This window comes from Peromyscus eremicus, chromosome 1, assembly GCF_949786415.1.
Source record: "Peromyscus eremicus chromosome 1, PerEre_H2_v1, whole genome shotgun sequence".
Taxonomy (NCBI): domain Eukaryota; kingdom Metazoa; phylum Chordata; class Mammalia; order Rodentia; family Cricetidae; genus Peromyscus; species Peromyscus eremicus.
The window spans coordinates 95,422,016-95,431,418 of NC_081416.1; the positions used below are offsets into that span (position 1 = coordinate 95,422,016).

General features: G+C 45.7%; 1 non-coding gene across 1 annotated transcript; it reads right to left on the reverse strand.

The window, feature by feature from the left end:
- LOC131902873 (U6 spliceosomal RNA) lies at nucleotides 1-107 on the reverse strand. Its single transcript, XR_009377152.1, has one exon. It is a non-coding gene; the product is annotated as a U6 spliceosomal RNA (small nuclear RNA).
- Nucleotides 108-9,403: the final 9,296 nt, after the last annotated feature.

Consider the following 9,403-nt stretch of genomic DNA (forward strand, 5'->3'; position numbering starts at 1 on the left):
GAAGAAAAAAAATACTTCATGAATTTGAGCTTCATCCTCATGCATGAACCATGCTAATATTCTCCATATTGTTCCAGTTTTAGTATATGTGCTGCCAAAGCAAGCGCCCTCTTCTGACTTTGATACCAGTATAGCAGTCTTCCTGATTTGGAGATACGACGCCTCATCCCGTGAGACACTTTGACACTCATCTCCTTTATTCCTAACTTTACTTCATTACCAAACTGTATCTCTTCTGCCTGCAAAACCTTTTCGTCTGTTTGTTTTGAGACAGTTTCTCTACATAGTCGGGGCTGTCTTGGAATTAACTTTGTAGACCAAGCTGGCCTTGAACTACAGAGATCATCCTGCCTCTGCCTTTTGAGTGCTGGGACTAAAGGCATGTGCCACCACCACACTCGCTCCAAAAATCTATCTTAAATTTTATCTCTGCTGATCACCTCTGTAACTGTGGACTTAGCCTAAGCTACTGTCATCTCTTGCTTAGATTGTTTCAATGTTTCCCTAAATCATTTCCCTTCTGCTGCTCTTTGCCCCCAAGGCCATAGTCTGTCTCCACAGCCTGATTTTCTTGTTTGAAATTGTGTATCAGATTGAAGATGTAGTTCAGTAATAGAGCACTTGCCTAGCACATATGAGCCTTGGGTTTAATCATTAGCATTTCTCTCTGTCTCTCTGTCTCTCTGTCTCTCTCTCTGTCTCTCTCTCACACACACAGATACACATACACACACACACAGACACACACATATACAGAAAGAGAGAGACACATACACAGACATGTATACACACTGTGTGTCAGATCACACTTCTAGTGAATGAATAACTTGAGTCAGTAAATTAGAAGAAGAGAACCCTACAATGTGACAGATAAAATTCTAGGTGTTGAGAATATGTAAATAAATATTAAGAAACCCTTATTGCCATAGTCTGACAAAAGTAGTGTGATGGAGTGATAAGTGCTATGGAGGAAAACAAAGTGTGGCCCGGGGGAGTGAGAGCTTGGTGCATATTCAGTTCAAGTAGGTGGGTAAGGGGAAATCTCAAAGACTCAAAGGAGGTGAGAATGAACTAATTGGGGGAAAATATTCCTGACAGAGGGAACAGCAAGTGAAAAGACCTTGGGAGGGAGTCACAACTGGACACAGCTGAGAGTGTTCAAGCAATGCCATGAGCTGAAGTCCAAGAGCTAATGGAGTCAAGACTGTGAAGGCCATAGTTGGGAACCATTTAAAGCAGAGGCTCTCACCCTTCCTAATACTGAGACCCTTTAACACGGCTCCTCATGGTGTGCTGACCTCCCAGCCATAAGATCCAATTTTGTTGCTATTTCCTAACTGTAATTTTATGACAGTTATGAATCATAATGTAAATATCTGATATGCAGGCTATCTGATGTACAGCTCCCGTGAAAAAGCCATTCATTCCCCCAAGGAATCATGACCCACAGTTCAAGAGCTACTGATTTAAAGGCTTTGGGTGGGAAGTAGCCTCCACCTACCTCACAGCCTTGGCTACCCAGCTCCTTTCTTTTCTTACTATATCAAACCCACACTCTAAACTATATTCCAATCCATATAACCTTTTTTGGACAGATTGGCCTGGAACTTGTTATAGAGCTGGGGCTAGTCTTGAACTCCTGATCCTCCTGCTTCTATCTCCAAGTTCTGGGATTATAGGAAACAGAATTCAGCACCTCCCAAATGCTTGGCAAGTGCTCTACCACAGAATTATATCCTAAATCTCTTTTTATTTTTCATTTTGGGAAACAGTTTCAATATGCAGCTCAGGTTGGTCTTGGGCCGCACTCTCCCAAGTAGCCAGGATCTCAGGCCTCTGCCACCAGACCAGGAGCTACTTATGGTTCTTTGAATACACTCAGATGTATTTCATGGCTCCACAGCCTCTTCTTTCTCCCTGGAATGCAGTGTTCACCTTAGATCTTTTCTCTCCCTCCCTCCCTCCCCTCTCCCTCCCTGCCTCCCTCCCTTCCTTTCTCCCTCCTTTCCTCCCTTGCTCCCTCCCTCCTTGCTATGTAGACCAGGATATCCTTGAGCTTACAGTGATCTGTCTGCCTCTATCCTCTGAGTGCTAGGATTAAAGATGTGTGCCACTGTGCCGAGCTCTTACAGATCTTTATCCTGTGGTCTGAAACCTTTCAAATCACTTGGGTTTCTCTGCTCAATGGGTCTTTACTCAGCACAGTTTTGAATGTAGCACCTCATCCTATATCTATATGATTAGGGACTTGTGAGAAAACAAACCACATTGCATGTTCTAATAAGATAGTTTATTTATTTATAAACATTTTATATTAAATTATGTGTATTTGTATGTGCCTTGTGTGTGGGTAGGTGCACTGTGTGTGGATACCTGAGGAGGCCAGAAGAGGGTGTTGGGTTCTCTGGAGCTAGAGTTACATGCAGTTTTGAGCAACCTGACTTAGGTGTTGGGAGCTGAAGTTCTTCTGCAAGAACAGTACCCATTTGTAACTGCTGAGTCATCTCTCCAGCCCCAAGACAGAGTTTAATATAAGGAATTGGTCACATGGGTGGTGAGAAAGGCTGAATCTTGAGTAGGGCCTGGTGGCCAGGCACCCAGATACTCAGGAAGTTGAGGCAGGCAATCTCAAGTACAGTGTGAGTTCAAGGCCAGTCTGTGACAATTTAGAGAGATACTGCTTTGAAGTACAAAAAAAATTAAAAAGAAGGCTGGGGTTATAGTTTAGTGCTTGCCTAGCACTTGGGAGGGCCTGGGTTCAATCTTTAGTTCCACAAAAGAAAAAGAAAAGAAAGGGCTGAATCTCCGACCAGAATGAGGCCACCCATAGACTAACAAATGAAGGAGTTGCTAATATGGAATTAATTACAAGGAAGTGGAGAATTTATTCACTGGTGTAATCTAGTGTCTAGAATAGTAGCTGGCATCTAATAGGCACTGAGCAAATATTTATTTAACAAATGATAAGATTAGATCCAGAGCACGCATTTGAGTGGATTGCATGCTCAGCACCAGTCATAACACATGGCTGTGCTGTGTCAACTCCATAGGACTTTATATCCACAGCCAGGTGGCTTAAGACAGTTGAAGCTTATTCACTCACAGTTCTGAGGCCCAGGTTTAAAATATAAAAGATGTTATCAGAGCCACATCCCCTCTAAAAGGCCCAATCTCTCCCCTGTCTTTACCAGATTTTTTATGCAGTGTGTGTATGTTCTGAGTCTGCTTTTGATATTGTTTTGTTTTGGAGACAGGGTCTCATGTAGGCTGGGCTGGCCGAAAATATGATGTGAAGCAAGACGACTTTGGATTTCAGATCCTCCTTTCTCTACCTCCTCAGCTGGGATTACAGGTGTGCACCACCACACTGGGTCTACGTGGTCCTAGAGATTTAACCCAAGGTTTTGTGAATACTGTGTAAGCACTTGACCAACTGAGCTAGCCATATCCTAGCCCACCCTGTTTTTGAGGTATGGTCTTGCTATATGTAGCCCCAGTTATTGCCTGATATATAACCCAGGATGACTTTGAACTCATAGAAATGCCCCTGCCTGAGTCTCCCAAGTGCTGGGATTACAGGCACACACCACCAAATCTAGTTTGGTGGGTGTCTCTTATGAGAGGACTTGCCATTGGGTTAAGGGCCCATTGAATCCACAAGGTCTCATCTTGAGAGCCTTAACTTAGTTTTCTGTGAACTCCCTTTTCCAAATAAGTCACATTCACAGGTTCTAGGGCACATTTTTTTGGAGGCGGTGGAGAGGTGGGATTACCATTTAACTCACTTCAGCACTTAATAAGTATTTGTTGACTGACTAGCTGAATTGTCTGGTATACCTGACTCTCTGTGTTTCTTTCTCTCCAACCTTCCATGATGTCATTTGACTGATCAAATGAGTCTAAATTAAAAAATTATGAAATGAATTTTAAAAATGCATACTTATTACCTCCAAGATGTTCCAGGAATTAACCCTTATCTCCATGCTCCTATTCAAATCTCTCTTCCCTCCTTCCTAACCCTCACTTTATGCCCTAGCCACATGGGAATGTCATTTCTGAATATCTGGACCTTTGTGCATTTGCATCTGTGGTTCCTTCTTCAAATACTTCCCTAACCCTCGACTTTTTAGTAAACTCCTTATTCATCCTTTAAATCTCAACCCAAATGTCCCTGCTATGTTGCTGTCCCTTGCATTCCTACCCTGCATTGGTAGATTCGTAACACATGGTGCGTGCTTGACACTTGCTTGAATAAAGAAGTGAACTCAGTGGCATGGGCCAGAGAGAGAGAGAGAGAGAGAGAGAGAAAGAGAGAGAGAGAGAGAGGCAGAGAGACAGAGAGAGAGAGACAGAGAGAGACAGAGAGAGACAGAGACAGAGAGAGAGAGAGAGAGAGAGAGAGAGAGAGAGAGAGACAGAGACAGAGAGACAGAGAGAGAGACAGAGAGAGAGAGAGAGAGAGAGAGAGAGAGAGAGAGACAGAGAGACAGAGAGACAGAGAGACAGAGGATGAGAGAATGAGAGAGCACCTGGGATGTACTAGGATCTGTAGGGAAAAGAGGAGAAAGTCAGGACCAGTGGTTAGAAGCAGGTACGAGGCACTGGAGGGATGCTGGGATTGACAAGCTCTTGGCTTTTCTGTAAAGGCATCTGAGATTTGATGGACTTTGTGGGCAGTGAGCTGACACAGTACAGAGGTCTGAGACCAGGAGCTGAAGACCAGAAGATGTCAGGCTTAGGGAACAGCAGGGGCACTTTCAGGTGGCTGGAAGACACAGTGGGTTTTCTCCCGCCAGACTTCCTATGAAAGGAGAGATCATTCTAGCAGAGACTACCTTCTTCATGAGACTGGAGCACAGCTGGGACCAGGTCTAAGGCATGAAGCCAAGAGCACAGAAAGAGCAAGCTGGGAGTCCTGTGCACAGGTCTCTGCTGAGTCAAGGGGAAGGGTGATAGACAGAGAACTAGATAGGACCATCAGTTCTATATGCCAGTCTGATATGCAGTGGCCTCCAAGTAATGGGCTCTAGGTACCTAACAGAGTGGGCTCTTCAGATCCTTCAGTAGCCTGGTCACAGTGTTTTATCGAGGGGTCCTGGCCTCTAGTGGTTTTGAGTACAGGTCTCTATCATTGAATGGCCTGACTATCACTGAGGGAGGCTTGGAGCTAGAATAAGTTCTGTTTTTTGTGGGTGCCCAGTAAGAGGTCTTGACCACAGGGGTCATGACCTCGGAGCCCTGGTCACTGAATTCCTGGTCATTGGGTTGGGGCTAGAGTCTGAGTCAGTACTGATCCCAGGGAGGATGACTGGAAGAAGCCACAGTGATGAAAGACCTGGAAGGCAGCTCTGATCCCCGAAGCCTGCGGCCTGAGGGAGAAGCCGCTTTTTTCCATCTTGAACTGAAAGTGGAGAAGGCCTTTCATGCTGGCCAAGTCCAGACTGTTACTGGCATGGCCAGCAAGACTCACAATAGCCAGCAGATGGCACTGTGGCCTCACACGAAGCCTCAACCAGACCGAGCCACAGGAGGACTGTCCCTAGAGTGAGGAGGGTCAGCTAAGACAGGCTCAGCTGCAGGCTGTGCCAACTGTCAGAGCAGTGGGATCAGGGAGAGGAAATTAGATGACTCTGAGGAGATGACTCCAGGCAGAATCTCTTGAGATGAAAGACTCTGTGTGTGGCTTAAACTACCCAGGTCTGTTCCATATATCCCAGGAGGGTCAGCAGCTCAGAGGTCAGGACAAACTTCTCTGCAAGTGTAGCCTAGCTATCACCCAAGGTTGAATCAGCTGTTCCTGTCAGGCCACACACCCCAGACAAGCTAGGATCCTCCCCGGGATGTCTGTGCCAGACCTTGTGAAACAGAATTAGCCCATGTCCCAGCACCACGAGAACTTGTCACAGCCCAGAACTCATGAGAAAGAGGCCAAGTCACATGCCAGGGCCTTGTCGTATTCCTGCCATAGCCAGAAAGCTGCCTCCTTCATCCTTCAAACAATGGCACATTGTAGGACCCTCTCACACAGGCTGGCCCAGCACCCATCCTTACATACCAGCACACCCCAGAGTCTTGTTGCTGTCCACACTTGGTCCAGAGTTGTGACAGTGTCTATTCCGTGGCAGCTGGGGTGTGACTGGACCTTGAGATGTTTCACTATTGGGCATGGGATGAAGTTCTATAATGTGCTTACATTTGAGAGGTGACACTGTCATGAGCTGTTCTCCCCCCGCCTCTCTCTCCAGATTTATTTTATGTGTATGAGTGCTTTGCCTGCATGTGTGTACATCATGTGTGAACCTGGTGCCCGCAGAGGCCAGAAGAAGACATTGGATCCTCTGGAACTGGAGTTACGGATGGTTTGGAGCCACCATATGGGTGCTGGGGACTGAGGTCCTCTAGACAAGAGACAAGTACTTTAAACCACCAACCCATCTCTCTGGCCCTGGGAGCTGTGGCTTTAGCTATTGTATCGCACAATGTCTACCTTCCAACCTGTCTCTGCTGTCTGATCTTTGTCACCCAGTGCTCATGACGATCATTCATAAAAAGTACTATGACAAATCCATCGGGGACAGTGTGTGAACATGCTTCTAAAATTTTGTGGTACCGGACTACTTTCATCAACAACAACAACAACAACAACAACAACAACAACAACAACAACAGCAAATCCTTTTTAAGGGCTGAGAGATGTCCCTGCAGTTAAGAACACATACTGTTCTTTCAGAGGACCTGAGTTCAGTTCCCAGAGCCTGTATCAGGAGGCTCACAATGGCCTGTTAACTCTAATTCCAGGGGCTCTGGCTCCCTCTTCTGGCCTCTCTGTGTACTGCATGCACATGGTGCCCAGACATACAGGCAAAACACTCATACACATGAAATAAAAATAGACAAATCTTTTTTTTTTTTTTTTTTTTTTGAGCTGAGGATCGAACCCAGGGCCTTGCGCTTGCTAGGCAAGCGCTCTACCACTGAGCTAAATCCCCAACCCCTAGATAAATCTTTAAAAAAATTAAAAATTCAATTTGAACACAGATTTTGAGAGAATTTTCAGAGTAGAGGGTTGCTGGGTACCTCTCCCTCAGCTCCCCTAATATGAAATTGTGTTTACTATTACACACCTGTCAAGGCTGACAAATTAGCCCTGGTGTAACTGCAGACTGGTTTCAGAGGTCAGCAGGTCTTCCCATCATGTCCTCTTTCTCCTTTGGGATCTGACTGGGGATCCTAGAGTGCATTTAGAAGAATTTTGACTATAAGACTCAAGCGACATACTGTTAGTCTTTTTTTTTCCTTTGAGACAGAGGCTTGTGTGGCCCAGGTTGCCCTCAAATTCAATATGAAGCCAAGGAAGACCTTGAACTATTTTTCAGGGTCTCATCTGGGCTGGTCTACATGTAGCAGGGTTTATATCTGGGCACTGAGATCACAAACATGTGCTACCTTGCTTAGTTTTATGTGTTGTTGGGAATCAAACCCAGGGCTTTGTGCATGCTGTGAATACATTCTACCAACTGAGCTATAGCTCCAGCTCTGACCTTGAACTCCTGGTCTATCTTCCTCCACCTCCTGAGTGCTGGGATTACAAATATGTGCCGTCACATCCAATTTTCAAGACGCTGAGGATTTTGTAGAGTACTAATCAAGCCACCTACAGGATGAGCTGTATCCTCAGATCCTGTTTTTTGCTCTTTCTTTGAGACAGTCTTGCTATGTAGTTCTGGCCTGGTACTCACTACGTAGTGAGTAAGGCTGATCCTGAACTCAGAGCAATCCTGCTTCAGCCTCCCAAGTGCTGGAATTACAGGTATGTGCCACCCCATACTATTATTATATCAAAATTTTATATACAAATTTCTTTCTTTTTGTCTTTTTTTTTTTTTCTTCTTTTTCCCATGTAGCTCTGGCTGTCCTGGAACTCACTATGTAGACCATAGTGGAGAGATGAGGAGAGATGACTCAGCAGTTAAGGTGATGCGCACACCTTTAATCCCAGCACTCAGCAGAGGCAGGTGGATCTCTGTGAGTTTGAGACCAGCCTGGTCTACAGAGTGAGTTCCAGGACAGCCAGGGCTCTTAGACAGAGGAACCCAAGAAAGACTGTGTAAAAGAAATGGGAATTATGCAGAAATGTTCCTTGGTGTATATGATGGAGGCACGCTCCCTTTCCTGCTCAGGACTGCCTGGGAAGTAGACTAGGCTGGCCTTAAACTCATAGAGATCTACCTGCCTCTGTGTCCCGAGTGCCGAAATTAAAGGCGTGTGCCACTACACCTGGCTTTATACAAGTTTCTTAGTATTTACTATCAACCGCTGAACTTATTTATTTGAGACCGAGTCTCTTTATTATGTAGTTATGGCTGTCCTGAAACTTCCTATGTATACCAGGCTGGCTTTGAACTTACAGAGATCCACCTTTCTCTGCCTCCCAAGTGCTAGGATTAATTACTACACCCAGCTATCAACCTCTGAACTTAGAATGACTGGTAGCAAACAGATACGGACTGGCAGTGGTGCCTAGCCCACACCTGGAGTAGTGATGATATAAAGACTAGTTTGCTTGTGGTGGCATGGCATTGGGGTGATGTGGTGGGAATCAACCAGAGCATAGGGGTACAGAGAATGGGAAAGATTGCTGTGGGATGGTCTGTATGTCAAATGTGTTGTTGATTGGTCAATAAATAAATCACTGATTGGTCAGTGGCCAGGCAGGAAGTATAGGCGGGACTAACAGAGAGGAGAATGGAGAGAACAGGAAGCTGGGTGAAGGAGACACTGCCAGCCGCCATCAGGACAAGGAAGATGTAAAGTACCGGTAAGCCACAAGCCACGTGGCAAGGTATAGATGAATAGAAATGGATTAATTTAAGCTGTAAGAACAGTTAGCAAGAAGCCTGCCACGGCCATACAGTTTGTAAGCAATATAAGTCTCTGTGTTTACTTGGTCGGGTCTGAGTGGCTGTGGGACTGGCGGGTGAGAGAGATTTGCCCTGACCGTGGGCCAGGCAGGAAAACTCTAGCTACAAAAGATGGTGGCCATGCCCTACAGAGATGACAGCTCAAGCCCCATACAACTCCCAGTAAGACTGTAATCCTGATGGCACAAGTTGTTCTGAGGCTTTGGTGAAAATGTTTGCAACAGTGTCTAGGCTCTGATGACTGTTTATGCGTTCATTGGGCTGTAAAGGTCAATGGGTGGAGAACCTGAAAAGACAAAGCCATATATGGCCCGAGAGATTCCAGGGTCTGACCCAGGGCCACGCCAGTCTAAGAACTCTGGTGAGTCAATGTCACTTTATAGAGACTCAGGCTGAGGGTGGGGTGTCATGAAAACAGGAAGCACAAAGTTTCAGGAGAGCAAAGATTCCCCCAGGAAGGAAAAGAGCAGGCCAAGGTGATG